Source organism: Pogoniulus pusillus, chromosome 3, assembly GCF_015220805.1.
Source record: "Pogoniulus pusillus isolate bPogPus1 chromosome 3, bPogPus1.pri, whole genome shotgun sequence".
In the NCBI taxonomy this organism is placed as follows: Eukaryota; Metazoa; Chordata; class Aves; order Piciformes; family Lybiidae; genus Pogoniulus; species Pogoniulus pusillus.
In genome coordinates this window covers 15878845-15897159 of record NC_087266.1, presented here as the reverse complement: position 1 = coordinate 15897159, position 18315 = coordinate 15878845, and positions in this window count along the sequence as shown.

Here is an 18315-nt window from a genome sequence, read left to right as displayed (position 1 = left end):
GGAGAAGAGACCAATCTCCCCTGGCCACAGCCTCCTTTCAGGTAGTTGTCGACAGTGATGAGGTCCCTTCTGAGCCTCCTCTTCTCCAGGCTAAACCACTCCAGCTCCCTCAGTCACCCCTCATAGGGCTTGTGTTCCAGTCCAGAAGGTCTTAATCAGTGGGGAAGCTCTGAACTTCCCTGTTACCTTCAAGGTTTTATACCTTTTCAAATCCCATAGGTGGTCACAGTTCATCATTTAGTTGCCATGGTTATAGCATCTTTGACTGGTGGTAGCAACAGTCTCATGGTTAGTTACATGCATTGGCCCCAGTCCCACAGTTAGAAACATGTGCTACTCTTGTTCTCATACTAAGTTGCTTGCTGTTTTGGCTCTAAACTGCTGAATGAGTTATTTTTGAGAGTCTTCTCCATCAAAAGACTCATAAAAAAGTCACAGTGAGCCTCAGCTTGCATCCCTATTGAGAGCAGAACCTGTGGCCTTGTTTGGCTACTAGCTGCTATAGTCACAGAGCTTGAGGTCTTATAGATAAGCAGTGATCTTCCTGGGACAATGATATGAGAACACACAAACAATGTTGAGGCAAACATGAAGAAAACAAATTTAGCTCTTTACAACATATCATACCAACGCCCACTGTCAGATGAAGCTGTGACAAAAAGCACTGAACATGTTGGGTTGGAGAGTACTTTGTCTAAATTAGGGCTTTTTTAAATCAATTTCTCAGTACCATTAATACAGTGTGCTGCTAATTTTGCTTCTGAGTTGGTCTGAAAATTGATCCAGTTTCCTTGTCTAACATCATCCTATGCACCTTGGTGTTTTAAGCATCACACCTTAGTGTGCTAAACTCCATTCAACAGAAAAAAAAAACCCCAAACATTTTATCCTCTGACTGGGAAACACGATACAAAGCTTAATTTACTTTTTGAGGTGGTGAAGAAAGAAGTTGAAAGACATAGACTGAACCTTGGTATATTCTGATGATCCTGCTTTGTGCCACAGTTTGTCTGGACCCATCCTAACAGCCACTTCCAGCACTTTCTGGTCAGGTGTTATCTGACTGTGCCTGAGAAACATCCAGCTCATCAGCTCACAAAAAAACTCTCTCCATGAGCAAAGGCACCTGTGGTTCTAGTAATCAAGACTTTAGGAAGTGCCTGCAAAAGTGACCATTCTTCTTTTAATCAGCGAATAGGACATCCAAAGTTTCAATATTAACTTTAAAAAAGAAAAAAAAATAGAAGACTAGTGGGGGTGATACAACCTCTCAAGCTGAGGACAAGCCTATTCCTCTTCTGTCCTCTTCTCTCCTCTCTTTTCCTTTCTCTCTTTTCTTTTCTTTTCTTTTCTTTTCTTTTCTTTTCTTTTCTTTTCTTTTCTTTTCTTTTCTTTTCTTTTCTTTTCTTTTCTTTTCTTTTCTTTTCTTTTCTTTTCTTTTCTTTTCTTTTCTTTTCTTTTCTTTTCTTTTCTTTTCTTTTCTTTTCTTTTCTTTTCTTCCTCTTCTCTTCTCTTCTCTTCTCTTCTCTTCTCTTCTCTTCTCTTCTCTTCTCTTCTCTTCTCTTCTCTTCTCTTCTCTTCTCTTCTCTTCTCTTTTTTTTCTTTTGACACTTCCTTGAGATATGCCTCATATTAAATATTAGAAACAAAATTCAAGTATGCAAACAGAGTAATACTTCTCAAATAATATTTAAAGGGCTCGTCAGGAACAGAACCCAAATATCCTGGGAAGAGAAAATTAAAGACCTTGATGGTACACATCAGCTGTGCATGAAGTTATTTGTTATCACTTCAGAGGGCTGGGTTCTCAGTAGTTTCTGTTGCAGAGGATTAGTTCTAAAAGGTGTCAAAGAAAACAATAAATTTGCTGACACTATTGGAATGTAAGAACATGTTTGATTAGGTAGGTAGTGTGACTATGGATGAACTCCAACCAATGAGAAGTTTTTTTACTTATGTATTATTACCAAGGCTGCTAGCAAAGATAGTCCCCTCTGGATGGAGACATCTAAATTTGGGTATGTCCATAGTGGCATTTATATAGCTTCTAACTATGTATGAATGAAGAGACTTTTAGGAGACCCACACCTCCTTGACAAGCAACAAATGGCAGGTGGGTACAATAGGCAGCATTTCATATTGCTGGAGTGTAGTTAGGCAAATCACATCTCAGATTTCAACTGAGTGTAATGACAGCTTAGATATCTAGCTCAAATGTAGGTGACCACATCCAAACAGCAACATTTAGTGTCTTAGTGGCACACTGAGTCTCATCTCATGCTTTTTATTCAAAATCTGGTTGTGAGCTTGGATCTTCCACATTCAGCTCGCTGAATACCCAACAAATATGACAATCACCAGTTGATGGCATTAGTGATATGCAGCAGTGTGATTTCATGTTCTCCACATCTGCTATGCTGGATGTGACTGCATTCAAAAAATCAGTGCAAGGGGAGCCATCTCTCAGTAGACAAGCAAGAGGCACCATTCTTTGTTGCCAGTGGAGAGAGAAGAGGCAAAAGGAACTGACAAACTGGGGTGCTGCCTCACTGCATCAGACTGTCTTCCTCATGATTACTGGCAAATCCCTGTTAATGAGGCTCATTTCATAGAATCACAGATTGTCAGGGGCTGGAAGGGACTTCAAAAGATCATCTACTCCAATCCCCCTGCCAGAGCAGGATCTCCTATACCAGGTCACACAGGAACACATCCAGGCAGGTTTTTAATATCTCCAGAGAGGGAGACTCCACAACTCCCCTGGGTAGCCTGTTCCAGTGTCCTATCACCTTCACAGTGAAAAATATCTTCTTCATGTTTAAATTATACTTCTTATGACTCAACTTCCACCCATTGCCCCTTGTCCTGTCCTCAGGCATCAGTGAGAAGAGCCTGGCTCTGTCCTCCTGGCACTCATCCTTTACATGTTTATAAACATTGATGAGGTCACCTCTCAGTCTTCTCTTCTCCAAGACAAACAGCCCCAGATCCTTCAGTCTCTCCTTTTAAGAGAGATGTTTCATTCCTTTAATCATCTTTGTGGCTCTGCACTGGACTCTCTCAAGCAGTTCAATGTCCCTCTTGGACTGAGGGGACGAGAACTGGACACAGTACTCCAGATGTGGCCTCACCAGGGTAGAGGAGAAGGAGAACCTCTCTTGACCTATTAGCCACAGCCCTTCTAACACACCCCAAAATGGCATTGGCCCTCCTGGCCACGAGTGCATATTGCTGGCTAATGGTCAATCTCCCACCAACTAGGATCCCCAGATCCTTTTCCCCTTCACTGCCTTCCAACAGGTCAGTTCTCAACCTGTACTGACATCTGGGGTTGTCCTTTCCCGGGTGCAAGACTCTACACTTTTCCTTGGTGAATTTCATTAAATTTCACCCTGTCCAACCCTTCAGCCTGTCCAAGTCCCACTGAATGGCACAGCCACTCCACCCAGTTTGGTGTCATCAGCAAACTTGCTGACAGCGCACTCTGTGCCCTCATCCATGTCATTGATGAATATATTGAACAGAACCGGTCCCAGTACTTACCCCCATGGGACTCCACTAGCTACAGGTCTCCAACTAGACTCCATCCCACTGATCATAACTCTCTGGCTTCTTTCCTTCAACCATTGGACTGTGACTGGCTGGCTAAGTAGCCCTTCCAGCAAATATCTGGATAGTTAAAATCCCCTGTGAGAGCCAGAGTGTGTGACTGCAAGGCTGCTGTTAGTCTCACTAGCTTTCTCTGCTGCCTTCCCAGGGTCCAGGGCAAAAAAATGTAAGAAAGAGGCTTCTTACTGTAGTACAGCCCTCTGCCTATTACCTACTATTCATCTCTCTGGTGGGAAGTGAAAAATCAACATTCCACACAACCTGAAATTTTACAACTCTTCAGGGACATCTGAACTTCATATCTTAAAGACATAGAATCACAGAATCAACCAGGTCGGAAGAGACTCCCAACATCACCCAGTCCTTCCTTAATACACCCCAAGATCCCATAGGCCTTCTTGGCCACAAGGACATATTGCTGTGCCATGGTTAACTTGTTATCCACCAGCACTCCCAGGTCCCTCTCCATAGGCCTGCTCTCCAGCAGATCACCACCCAACCTGTACTGGATACAGTTTATTATTTCTTCCCAGGTGCAGGACTCTGCATTTGTCTTTGTTGAACCTCGTTTGGTTCCTCTGTGCCCACTCTCCAGTCTGTCCAGGTCTCGCTGCATGGCTGCACAGCCTTCAGCTTCCCACCCAATAATTCATAGCCTGGCTGGCAGAGAGAGCCAAGTGATTTTTTTTTCTTTGCCTCCCCAGAGGCCAAAGTATGATGATGTAAACTATTTTTTACAACTTCTTTTAAAAATCCTTAGTTTGATATATGCAAACATTCTTCCTTCGGGCAGCAACACATTAGTACAATTGGTGCATATTGTTCTGTTCCTACAGCTCTGCTTTGCTTTTCATTCACCTTTGCATCTGTAATATAGTCTCAGCTCTTCATAGCTTTTCCATAGGAAAGCATGAATGTCAAAGCTACATGTGTGATGGATGCAAAATCACCTCTGGATAATTCCCTCCCAAAACACTTATTCCTGGGAAAAAGCAATCATGTTTAAAGGGAATCAAACAATTTCTTCTTTTACAGGTAATTATCCCACATATTGTACAACCAAGGTCTAATGAATAATTTCTTACGACATAACCCTAAAATCGGTATGAGAATGAAGTTGTTCTAAGTAAGCTACTGGTTGTACTTTTTCCTGCCAAAAGAACTGAGATGAGATTCCAACTCCAGATGGGACAGAAGCGGGGTACTAAAACAGACAGCAGAGATTTCATCCTTTCTCTATCAGAATGACAAAGCCAACTCATCCAGAAGACACAAGAGAGGAAGAGACCAGAGGGGCAGACACTTGTGATCTGTGCCATTATGATAACGATTCTGAAATGCCTGATTCACTTACAGTACCTCACATTAAAATCAAAGAATCTCTGCTGACATGCCTTCTCACCTCTCAGTGAAATGGGAGCAGACACTTTTGCAGCAAAATCCTACACTGGATCCTGACCATTAGGAAGCATTCAGGACTAGACTTGCTTACATCCCAGACAGAAACAGCCCACTGGGATAAAGGGATAGAATTGCTGCCACCTTTGCTGGCCCAGGGACACCAGATTCTCCTCCATGCTCCTCACCCAGTATGCTTACCTATTCTGTTTGGTGACCTCCCCTCTGTTTAAGGTTGACCACATGGTCCTTGCGGCCCCTTCCAACCCAGTATTCAATGACTTTCTGATGTTTAGGCAAAGTATTTTCCCCTCATTCTGCCTTGCTTTCCTTTCTGCAAGCTCTGAAGCACAGGCTTAGAGAGGAATATGGTACCTGCCAGCAGCACCAAGGTTGAGCAATTGCAAATAGTAAGTTAAAGGCATTATCAAGATTTTCTTCAACATCAGAACTTTCTGACACTAGAATAGAAGAAGCATAGAGATGATTAATTATGTATATATACAATTCCTGCAAAGGTTCAGTTTCAATTCCTTTGCATCACTGGGTTTTGTTTTTACTTTCTCTGACATCATACTCATCCAGTGCTTGCTTTTTGGTGTCCATACAGATGTAGTCCCTCTAATTCCTAATGTTCTCAGCTGTTGTTTTTTTTTAATTGTAACAGTGACATTTAAGATCAGAAGATTAGCTCGAATTCTAAGAGCAACACAAATAGAAACTGAGTGCCCAAAAGTGCAAAAGAGAAGGCAAAGGGAAAAAGAAAAGGACTCTCTGGGTTCACAGCAGTATCCTTTAATTTGTTGTTGAAGAGTCTTTAAAGAGTTCAAAAGCATGTATGTGTGGTCTAACGGAATCTCAGTCTCATCTTTGAAGTCTTCAAATATACTCTGAAGCAGAGTCAACTTTCTTTAAATGTAAAGTATCAGAATAAACATGGTGTGATTTATTTGGTTTTATTTTTCATTTGAACATCAGTTGTCAGTGTACAAAGATTTTCCAGACAGGGCCTTGCATCAATGCTGCTCCCTACACTGAAAATTTTGTTTAGAGCTATGTTCTCCAGACTAATTTTACAAGGTTGAATTCACCCTCAAGGACTCTGTCTGTCTTTTTTCTTGTCATTTGTCCAAGGAGGCTTTTCCTCTGTCTGTTCAAACAGCAATCCCATAAGTGTTCCTTTCCCATGGTAGACTTTTCAGGTGTCTTTTCTGAGAAGATCCACCTTAAATTTTGGTATCTTCCCTTCATAAGCAAAAACTGATGTCTGAATTCTAACTGCTGACACTAGCCTTCACACTACTGCTGAAATTTATTCAGCTAATCATGCCTTTTCAGTTAATACACTTACATGGAACTAATAACATAATCAAATTAAAACACTGAGAGGTTCCATGTAATAAAATACACCTTGCCTCAATGTGTTCTTAGACTGACCTTGACAGTGAGGTTTCTGCTTAAAGAAATTAGTTAGATGACTACTGCTCCCTCCAGAAATTCAGTTCTCTTTGATGATCTGAGAGGTGTGTGAAATATTACTTGAGTGTTTTGTCAATTTTGGAAGGACCCTGCAAGACTGTGTGCTTTTCCTTTGTAGATACTGGTGTAATGGTCACATAAACGGGTGCTGCTGGGTGAAGCGGTCAGGTTCTATGTCAACAGTCACCAGGAGGTTAAAATCATAAAGAATTAGGACACTTGAACCCCAGAAACAGAACAGATATCTCCAAATATCACAAACAAGTCCCTAAGATGTAGATAAAAATGAAAACCAGAACTTCCCCTATGAAAACTTCCTTTTAGCCAAAAGTTCAAAGTTATTGTGCTGGCTAAAAAAACCCAAACAATATATAGTAACTTATGAAGTTTCTTAGAGACATTTAAGGTCATTAGAGGGAAATGATTCACAATCCCATTTTCTTGTGTAGTCTGGACATCCAAGTTGAACCATGCTTTCTGTGAAGCACCACGGGGGAAGATGGCCCCTTGCAGACATCATACTCTGCCTCAGAGTCATTGAACTGATGAGGCTGTCAGGGACTTCAGACAAGACTGATCAAACCTCCACACAGAGGTTCTGTAGCCACAAACTATTTCAACCAATCCATGTGTGATGGTTTGGGTGTTGCCTGCTCCCCCACTCTTATGAAATCACCCAGACTAGACTCAGCTGTCTGGGCATTAAGGAATGAAGCTTTATATGTACAGCTTAGCACAATGTACAAGCAGATATTTACAATATTTACAGCTATATATAGAAATATACAAGTTAAAAAGTAATACAGAAACCAGAATGCCCAGGAAGGGTTCCCAAACACCCTTCCACCTGCTTTCCACCCCTCTACCTTATCCCAGACTTTGCCTTATGTGCAAGGTGAGTTCGGAGAATTGGCCAGGGGGGTTAGAAAGCAGTTGGATTAGTTACACAGAAAGCAGGTTAGGGAGAAAAGTACAGGCTGCAACAGAGAGCCACTGTGTTATCTATGTTTTGTGTTCTTGTTTTTATACATCTCAGCAAGCCTATAAGTGAAGTAGACATCACCACTGTTCCTTTTTCACAGCCTATAATGTAATTTCTCTCACTAGAATATTTCAGCTAGCATCAAACTAGCACACTATGCTTCTCATTTTTAAATAATTATTATTTTTCCCTCCAATGTAAAACAGTGCCATTTTCCACAGTAAAACTTATTTTGCTATTTCAACAATTCAGTAACACTTTTCTCCTACCTTTCTCCTTCTTCCTTTTCTCAAACTCCTCAGGGGAAAGGGTTTTGAGAAGGGAAAGGATTAGCAAGACTCCTAGCAGCTCTATACCATTTAGAGTGCCCTGGTCATATTCTCTTTTGTTGTGTAATACATTCTGACATTCTTTTACATTTTATTCAGCAGCTGCTACTAGTTCAAGTTGAAGATATTTTAAAATCTGTTAGGCTCCAAAGAAGCTATATGTCCTCATGTCAAATTAAACTCACTATCTCACACCTGTATAGAGAAATTTGTAAAACATTATCAAAAAGGATGCCCTCTAGAAAATCAAATTTATGAAGGATTGAGCTCTAGGCTAAAGCATCAAAACGTGATATTTTAGAAAATCCCAGCAAGCTGGACTTAGAAAAGAACAGTACATTTAGTTTCCAAAACTTAGGGTTAGAAAAGTGCATCTTACTCTTTTTTTTTTCTTCTTTACAAACCTTTTTATTTTTAGAAGAGCTCCCAACATGTGACTGCATCATCTAATGTTACATAACCTGAAACTAGCCTGCCTTTATTTTAATAGTCTCTAGGTACACTTGAGGAGCTCTTTCTGCTGTTGGATCTGCAAGGTAAACAACACTTTTTTCTCTTCCTGTGCTGAATTTCTGATACAGCTGGTGCAAGTTCAGCACAGACAAGAGAACAGCAATCTGTTCTTACAGAGAAGAAAAAACAAAGTGCTGAGAGATGAAGAATGTTTTCCTTATCATTGTTTTACATGAAAATGCCATGTTATGAAGAACAGGATATGTTCACATGCACAAACATTCCTACCTCTTTAGAATCTTCTCTTTAAAGACCTTTTTTTTTTCTCAAAGATGTTTTCCATCACTGAGCCTTTTATGAAAGGATCTTTGGAGAAGAAATCTAAAGAAGAGTTTGATCACGCATTTCAGAGAACATAAGGCTGAACAAAATTCCATATGCTTCTGCTTCAAAGAGGCAATTAAATCCAGTTCATATTGCTTTTCACTAAAAATATATATATAGAGAGAAACAAATGACACTAAAGAGTTTTGTAAAGGTTGTGTCAATGAAGCTATCTTTCTGCCCTGCTCCATCACTTTATTCTATGTAGGTCATATATTTAATGGAAAACAGCTCTGCAAATGTGTAGGTTCTCAAAAACATTTATCAAGTCTTTCCATATACTTCCTCATACTGAGATGTACATGGTTACCCTCAGTCTGTCACCCCTAACACAGGGAGAGGGGAAAAAATATAATCAACATGCCTTATAAATAGTGAACATACATCAAAAGCCTGGGTTTTCCAAGTAACACATGCATTTAGGTTTACTACAGGCTTTCATGAGATCATTATAGCATCAGAAGTTTTGGAGATGTTTCATTAAACAGAAAACAATCACAGCTTTATAATCTCTCATACAAGCAAATGTTAACTACTGTTGTTACTGTGCTCACCATATGCAGCAACATTCATGCTTCACATTGGCGTGGCTAATGTGACAGTGACTGAATAAAAGAGCCTAAAGCTACGAATAATGAGAGAATCTTCTCCATATGAGCCAGAGATCTCTGGAGTGGTCAATATGACAACATTTTATGAAGGGTGGGACATTCCAGAACTCTGCTTTCCAAGAGGATTTCAGTTCATTCCAGAACTTCCATATCTTCACAAATATGCTTTAAGGAGCTTTTGTGATTGATTATTTTGTTTTAGTTTTATAGCTTTCAGTCTGCCATTCTATGATCACTGCATAAAATATTAACCAACTACTTGTTTTTTTAGCATAGTTACTGGCTAAGGTCTTCTTCCTGAATAAACTCCTGCTGTCCTATTTGGCTGTGCTAGTTTGAAGCTAGCTAGAATGTTTTGGTGAGAAGAACTAGATTACAGGCTGTAAAAGGAAAACAATGGTGATGTCTTCATGAGACTTCACTCATAGTCTTACTGAGATGTATAAAAACATAAGTCAAAACATCAGATAGCCACTTTCACTCGGCACCACTCTTGCTGGGGCTGCTGGCTGAGCTGCATCTCTCTAACCTCACACTCCATTTTGTAGTAATTCACTTTGCTTCCTAACCCTCTGGCTGAACCTCCATTCTTCCTTGGGACTGGGGTAAGGTTGAGAGGGGTAGGAGGAAGGTGCAGGGGTGGTTGAGAGCCCCTCCTGGGGACTCAGGTTTCTGGGAGGGCTGTTGTGTTTCTATATTACCTTTTACCTTGTATATTTCTGTCTATAACTGTGTATGCTGTAAATATCTGCTTGTATATTGTGCCAGCTGTAAATATAAGCTTCATTCATATTTCCAGAGCTGGCTGAGTCTAGTCTGGGTGATTTCTAAAGTGTGGGGGGGCAGGGAACACCCAAACCATCACATTGGCATATAGAGAGCAACTTATCCAGTTCCACAGACAACAGAGAAGTTCACAACATCATACCCCTAAATTGTACACTTCAGGTCTATTTGAACTCCAAGATACAAACAAAACAAGTCAAAACATCCCAGAAGAAACACTGAAAACAAGCTGACACTCACTTTATTTTACAGATGATGTTAACTCTGCACTAGCTGTAAGTCATCCATTTTCTTGTGCTGTACATGATGTGTAATTATTTATACAGCAGAAGCATAGAGATAGTCCAAAAATTCATTCTGGATTGGACCAAGTATTAATCTATTTCAAAAGATACTCCTACTTTGCACCTGGCATCTGCAATTTCAAGTTTTAATTATTAACATAGACAGATTGGTCAATCAGAAATACTATTCCCATGAGAACTGAAGCAGAATTGACTGGACATAGCTAGGAGTTAAAACCAGCTGTCTTCTAGCACAAGCTTGCGCCTGCATGACAAAATTGTCTTCTCTCTCCAACACTGGATGTGAGGTGAAGTGGCCTCTGCTGTGTTGTCAAGCTCTGATTAATTAGCTTGTGAATTTTGTAATTCCAGGGGCTTGAGCAAGTTTGAGTAATTTGTACATAGTGTACCTAGCAAACAGAGAGTACACCGAGCTCATGAAGAGGCTCCTGTTATTGTTGCATAAAGCTATCTAAATAGAGGTTTTATCAGTGCAGCATTATTTATGCCTTCCCTATTATTGCATGGTGTAAGGAACAGAATGCCTTTATCTCCCTTGCTGGCTGCAGTCTTTCAGAAGAGTACAAACACATACCCTGCTCTGCAAGTACAGTCTGGTTCAGAACAAAATGCAAACAAATGCAGATTGAAAAACGCTTCTAAAAAGAATCTATATCAACCATCCTGCCCTTGTGACAAAGCAGTTTCCTGTTAAGACCCACTGCTCTTCACTTTTCATCATGGATGTTGGAGCTTGGTTTTTCTCTGCCTCAGTATTTTCTTTCTATGCAGAAACATGGTTTTCTTTTCACACACATCCTAGTACTGCTCTTCTCCTGCCACATCTGCTGTAAGGTCATTAGAAGCCCCATGCCTCCAGCCCTTTCCACTACCTTAGGCTACCCCAGCTCCAGTGTCCCTATCCACCAGCAGGCTGCCTCTACTAATGCAGCTATGGAAAAGTGGTATTGATGGATGAGGAGATAATCAAGGCTAGAGCTCTTTAGGAATTCATGAAGCACTGACTTCCTGCAGATATACATGCTTGAGGGAAGGTTCTCTTGGTTGCTCAAAAATGGATGAAAGGGGGTAAACCTGCCCGCCTGGAAAAACAAGAGTGGGCAAAGATGCACAAATTATTTTGGAGGAAAAAAATAGAAAAAAATAATTCCTTCATTCAAGGACTCCCTGAAGGCTTTATGTTGAAGAACATCTGTATTCAAAGGTCAGTCCTAAGTGGCTTTTTGGCCAATTGAACTTTGCACATCTCACCAGGCACCTTGCTAGACAGGGGTGCCTTGTATTGCTCTGATGGGTAAGTAAAAGTAAGTGGCATTGGCACAGACCTGAAGTGACTGCTGATACCAAGCAGCATATGTGAAAGCATGAAGTAAACTAATTTTCACCTGCAAACCTCTCCCATCAGGATATATGAGAGTTTCAGGCCAACAGTAATAAATTGTACAAAGTTTATGTTATGAATGTCTATCAGTTTTCACTCCCATGACAATCAGCATCTTCTAAAAGCCAGATGGAGTGAGTACAGAATAAAGCCCAAACCCTTTGCAGTCTCACTTCCTTTAAATTTCTAGTGTTCTGGCCCATAGATATGCTGTAATTATTGACCAAACAGCTTACCAGACTCCATATTTGAGATCAAGGATGCGGATTTTCACTAAAAAGGTTTTGTAGGTAAGATACAGAAGTGCATTTCACAGGGAAAAAAAAAACAGTTCGTAAATATCTTTTAAAAACTAGAAGGTTGCCATACTTATAGAATTACAGAATATGAGAATCAGTCAGGGTTGGAAGGGATCACAAGGATCATCTAGTTCCACCCTCCCTGCCATGGGCAGGGACACCCTACCCTAGAGCAGGCTGGCCAGAGCCTCATTCAGCCTGGCCTTAAACACCTCCAGGGATGGGACCTCAACCACCTCCCTGGGCAACCCATTCCAGGCTCTCACCACTCTCATGCTGAAGAACTTCCTCCTCATGTCCAGTCTGAACCTACCCACCTCCACCTTCGCTCCATTCTCCCTAGACTTGGCACTCCCTGATATCCTAAAATGTCTCTCCCCAGCTTTTTTGTAGGCCCTCTTCAGATACTGAAAGGCCACAATAAGGTCACCTGGGAGCCTCCTCTTCTCCAGACTTCTTCCCATATGGTGAGATTAGATGTCCTATTTGTTTCTAAGTGACTTCTGGCGTACCATGAGACATGAATTCTGGGCTGATTTTCTGTTCTTTAATATATGTAAGAAAAGTTAAATATGATCTTACAAAAAAATTATTTTCTTTGTACTTTTGTTTCTGCTTCATCATACATATTCTTTGAAATGTTTAGAGGGCCAGATGTTGAATAGTTTGAGTTTACAATACACTAGTGGTGTCCCTCAGGGATCAGTGCTGGGCCCCGTCCTCTTTAACATCTTCATAGATGATATGGATGAGGGCATGGAGTCAGTCATCAGCAAGTTTGCAGATGACACCAAGCTGGGGGCAGATGTGACTGGGTTGGAGGGCAGAAGGGCTCTGCAGTGGGACCTTGACCACCCAGACAGATGGGCAGAGTCCAATGGGATGGGGTTCAATAGCTCCAAGTGCAGAGTGCTACACTTTGGCTACAACAACCCCATGCAGAGATACAGGCTGGGGTCGGAGTGGCTGGAGAGCAGCCAGACAGAGAGGGATCTGGGGGTGCTGATTGATACCCACCTGAACATGAGCCAGCAGTGTGCCCAGGTGGCCAAGAGAGCCAGTGGCATCCTGGCCTGCATCAGGAATGGTGTGGTCAGCAGGAGCAAGGAGGTCATTCTGCCCCTGTACTCTGCACTGGTTAGACCTCACCTTGAGTACTGTGTTCAGTTCTGGGTCCCCCAGTTTAGGAGGGACATTGAGATGCTTGAGCATGTCCAGAGAAGGGCAACGAGGCTGGTGAGAGGCCTTGAGCACAAGCCCTATGAAGAGAGGCTGAGGGAGCTGGGATTGGTTAGCCTGGAGAAGAGGAGGCTCAGGGGTGACCTTATTGCTGTCTACAACTACCTGAAGGGTGGTTGTGGCCAGGGGGAGGTTGCTCTCTTCTCTCAGGTGGCCAGCACCAGAACAAGAGGACACAGCCTCAGGCTGCACCAGGGGAGATTTAGGCTCGAGGTGAGGAGAAAGTTCTTCACTGAGAGAGTCATTGGACACTGGAATGGGCTGCCCGGGGAGGTGGTGGAGTCGCTGTGTCTGGGGCTGTTCAAGGCAGGATTGGACGTGGCACTTGGTGCCATGGTCTAGCCTTGAGAATTGTGGTAAAGGGTTGGACTTGATGATCTGTGAGGTCTCTTCCAACCTTGTTGATACTGTGATACTGTGAATATAGGCTGCCAGAGCAAATATGCAAATCAAATGACAGGAGGAAAAAAAAAGTGTCTCTACTGTTCAAAACTGTTGGTATACCCCATTCTTTTCCACCAGTTTGACATTACTTTGTTTGTACTACACATCTTTATTCCTCACCCAAACAACAGCTATGTAGCTGGCTCCCCATCTTTCAGAAAATGCACTGGTGTCTACTGTGATTTGCCTGACATTCTGAATATCCACAGTGCAGGTAGGCACATCTGAACTAGCCATCACAGATCTTTTACTGTCAGTAGATGATCCAGTTAATGCAGTCAGCAGGGCTTAGATGTGATTCATCATCTGCTGAATTAGACAATAGTTTCAGTGTTCAGACCTTCACTATTAAAGGAGAGTAGGATGGTTACTTCAGATACAGATCCCCAGCTCTCAACCATAGTTGCCTAAGTATTAGATGCCTGATGTCATTTTGCTTGCTGTGGTACAGCTCCTTGAACCTCTTACAGCTGTTTCAGAGAGGTGTGAGTCTTCCGTAACTCCTGGCTCAAACACGATGGGGAATTTCATGACAGCTCCAAACAAGACATAGCTCTAGCCATGCAACTGCATTTGGACCCTAAATTCAGATGAGATGAATCCCTACTGCCAGGACAGGAGAGCAACTGAAAACAACCACGGCTTCAGCTTATTTGCCAGTCCCAGAACAGACTCCTCATGTGTTGCACAATAATGGTCAGACCTAAGCCTGTGCCATACTACTGACCTTTGGGAATTTTCCTACAAATCATAGGAAAGCTTTTCTAAACATATTTTGTTCTTGTTGGTGCTAGCCAAACTGTATTATTACATTGTCTGCAACCCACAGTCACGACAGGAATTTTGCTGATTTTGGCCATATGCAAATAAACAATCCTTAAGGAGTGCCACTGGCTGTGATACTGTCTGATGAGACAAGGCAGGTGATAGGGGGCAGAAACAGAGGCACCAAGATATAAATATTGCAAAAGTCAAGTGGTAGGTCAGCAGAAAGCATAAAAGCGGAATCTGGCATTTCTAAATCTACATGAAACCCAGATTCTGGGCCACATGGCTTATGTTTCTATGCCTTTACCACTGATTTTCCATTCTTACTTTTTTCCTGCCCATCCCACCACTGAAGCAGCAACGGAGATTTAAGCCCATTCTTCTGATTTTCCCAACATCCTTTCCTGGCACTAGTTTTGCATATACACCCACTTCTTGTTTTCAGGCTGGGATACATTTTTGTGAAGTCATCTAGCTCTCCCCCTGTGCTAAGCCCTTCCTGGCAGCTGCTGCTGTGTTTGCCTGTAAAGCACACTCTGCCATGCCCTGAGTCCAAGCACAGATATTCACATTTTCTCTATTGGATAATTACATGGAAGGACACTGCATAACTAAAATTGCCCACCTACAAAGATCTTGTTTCTGGGGTGCTCTTGCTAGAACTGGACTTCCAGCCACAATCTTGCAGACCAAACAGTGAGCTCTTTTCTGGCCTCTGCCCTTCTGTGGCCTGGGCTCTTTCCACTGCATACCAGGTGGGCTCTTGCTGCTCTAGGACATACCCTGGCATACTTGATAAGCACACCCTCAGACAGAGTCTGCTCCAGCTCTACATGAAAAGAGACCTTATTTCTTGAATAAAACTGACAAATTCACCCAAGCATTGTAAAACAATAATTGGAAGTCTACACAAGTACCTACAGAGGAACTACATACCTCTCCCACTCCCAACCCAGATATCACTCACTGTCACAACTGATCTCATTGCTGCAGCAAAGCACACAGAAGAGAATATCCTAAGAACTATGTTAAAATCAGACTCTTACAAAATTACCTTGTTTGGTTTTATATTCCTAGGTTTACCCATGGTCTCTAATCTGCATGGTATCATGTAGTTAGTGGAAAATAAGGGGGAATAATTACTAGGGGAGGGTTACTCCAGAGAATTTCACATCACAGAAAGGAACTTGAAGCACTTGAGATACTAATGACCACAGTATACAGAAGTACAACAAATAAATAGAACAGAGAACTTTTTATGAACTATGCCTCTGCAAAGTCTCAGAGCATCCAAGAGGAAGAGGGACTATCTTATTTGTCTTCAGAAATAACCTCTGAGTGCACTTTGGTAGTGCAAGGAACAACAGAGCATAATACAGAATTGTATCTGAAAGCAAAACAGGAATGAGAGGTTGGAAGGTGCTGAAATATTTTGTGGCTACCTCCATTTCATATCTCACTCAAAGTGACCTTTGGATGTGCACATCTTCCCCAGTAATGGACTAAATGAATCTGAGCCAAAAACTTTCAGTCCCAGAGGCAGAAGCCTATCTACTAAGTCACAGTGGCACTAAAGCCCTTCATTAGGACCCAGGATTTTAAAGGCAGGGACTGTTCTCTTCCAAAGTATGATGCACTCAATTTTTCAATGCTTCCCATTACCTCAGTGCAATGTTTCATAATCTTCATTGTCAATTTAAATATCTCTTAGCTTTGCCTTTTTTTTTCCATTGGTGCATCTCAGCAGATTTCTATCAGAATTTTGTGTGTCACAACAGAACATACACACAATCTCAGTTGTGTTCAGTGTTGCATAATGCATGTCGATAGGTCACTTGGCTGGTAATTTTTTTTTAATTCTTCTTTTTTTAATCTTATGGTGCTCCTTAATAGATTTAGACTTCGTGTGTGAAACATTGCTATTAGAACGGTGACCAGAGAAGAAAGGATCAGGAATACTTTGATGCAAAACATACATTGGTACCACAATAATAACAACATAGAATCATAGAATCAACCAGGTTGGAAGAGACCTCCAAGATCAGTCAGTCCAACCTAGCACCCAGCCCTAGCCACGGCACTAAGTGCCTCATCCAGGCTTTTCTTCAACACCTCCAGGGACAGTGACTCCACCACCTCCCTGGGCAGCACATTCCAATGGGCAATCACTCTGTGAAGAACTTCCTCCTAACATCCAGCCTAGACCTCACCCGCCACAACTTGAGACTGTGCCCCCTGCTGGTTGCCTGGGAGAAGAGGCCAACACCCACCTGGCTACAACCTCCCTTCAGGTAGTTGTAGACAGCAATGAGGTCACTCCTGAGCCTCCTCTTCTCCAGGCTAAACAACCCCAGCTCCCTCAGCCTCTCATCATAGGGTTTGTGTTCCAGGCTTTTCACCATCTGATATTGTCTGACATTAGATACATTCAGAATAATTATACAGCACCTGTTCTCCCTCTATTGATCATTGTCTTAAGAGTCTTTCACTGCCCAATCCATTGAAATGTAAATACTTATCCAGAAGCAGCCCTGTTAGCTCCACAGCCTCTTCAGAGGGAATAGGGCCCTTAACAGGCTCTTCTGGTTGAGAAGGAAGAAATGCCTCATTGCCTGAATATGCTATCCACTCTGCACTCCAAAGGCTATTTTGTGACACAAGATGTCAACAACAGCATCTCAGTCTCATGAAAATTTCACTTACCTGAAGGGAGGTTGTAGCCAGGTGGGGGTTGGTCTCTTCTGCCAGGCAACCAGCAACAGAATAAGGGGACACAGTCTCAAGTTGTGCTGAGGGAGGTCTAGGCTGGATGTTAGGAGGAAGTTCTTGCCAGAGAGAGTGATTGGCATTGGAATGGGCTGCCCAGGGAGGTGGTGGAGGCACCGTCCCAGGAGGTGTTCAAGAAAAGCCTGGCTGAGGCACTTAGTGCCATGGTCTAGTTGACTGGATAGGGCTGGGTGCTAGGTTGGACTGGATGATCTTGAAGTCTCTTCCAATCTGGTTGATTCTATGATTCTTTTTACCTGCAGGTGTCTCAAGTAAGGCCCATAACCAAACTGTTTCATTTCACCAGGAATGATTTAAGCAAAACCTATTTTTTCAGTTTCTTTCTTTGCAATAAGGGAAAAATAATATCAGTGTTTGGTTCAGCCTAAGCTTCCTCCCTTCTTACCCATTAATTTATGTTTTTGTTAAATTAGATTTTTAGATTAGATTTTTTGTTTTGCAGCTAAATCAGATAACACTGGGGTTGTTCAGCTCTAGTAAATGAGTGAAGAATATGAATTAATGGGTTTAAGATGCATCATGGAAGACTTCAGATGTAGGGGGAAATGAAAACAAGGGGATAGTCCAGCAAAGAAGATACTCCATAAATGCCAAGAGCATGCAAACCCATAGTGGTAGCTGAATTTCCTGCAGCTATGGTTTTCTTCACCCACCTGGAGCTAATTTCTGCACACAGTTTATTTTCATGGCAAAACAAATTTCAATTTCATGCACCTAAATTTGTTTCTGTAACTGTTTATTTGGTAAGTGTTCACATACTTGTCCATCAGAGAATGAATGCAGCCTTATATCATTTTCTTTTGGTCTGTGAAGTTAAATGGTGCAGCCTAAATAACCAAAACGACTTGTTTCAGATCCCTGGTCCTGAAGCATTCTTGAGTGAGGTACACTAAAGTGAAAATTAATACAGAGAAATAACATGTTCAGAGAAGTTGTGAGAGGGGAAAAGAAAAAGGAGGGTAGGGTTTGCTAACATCATTGAAACTGAGTGCAAATTACTCAGTTGTTTGTAATGAAAGCTACAGTTCAGCTATTTACAGGCACCACAGAATCCCTGTGAT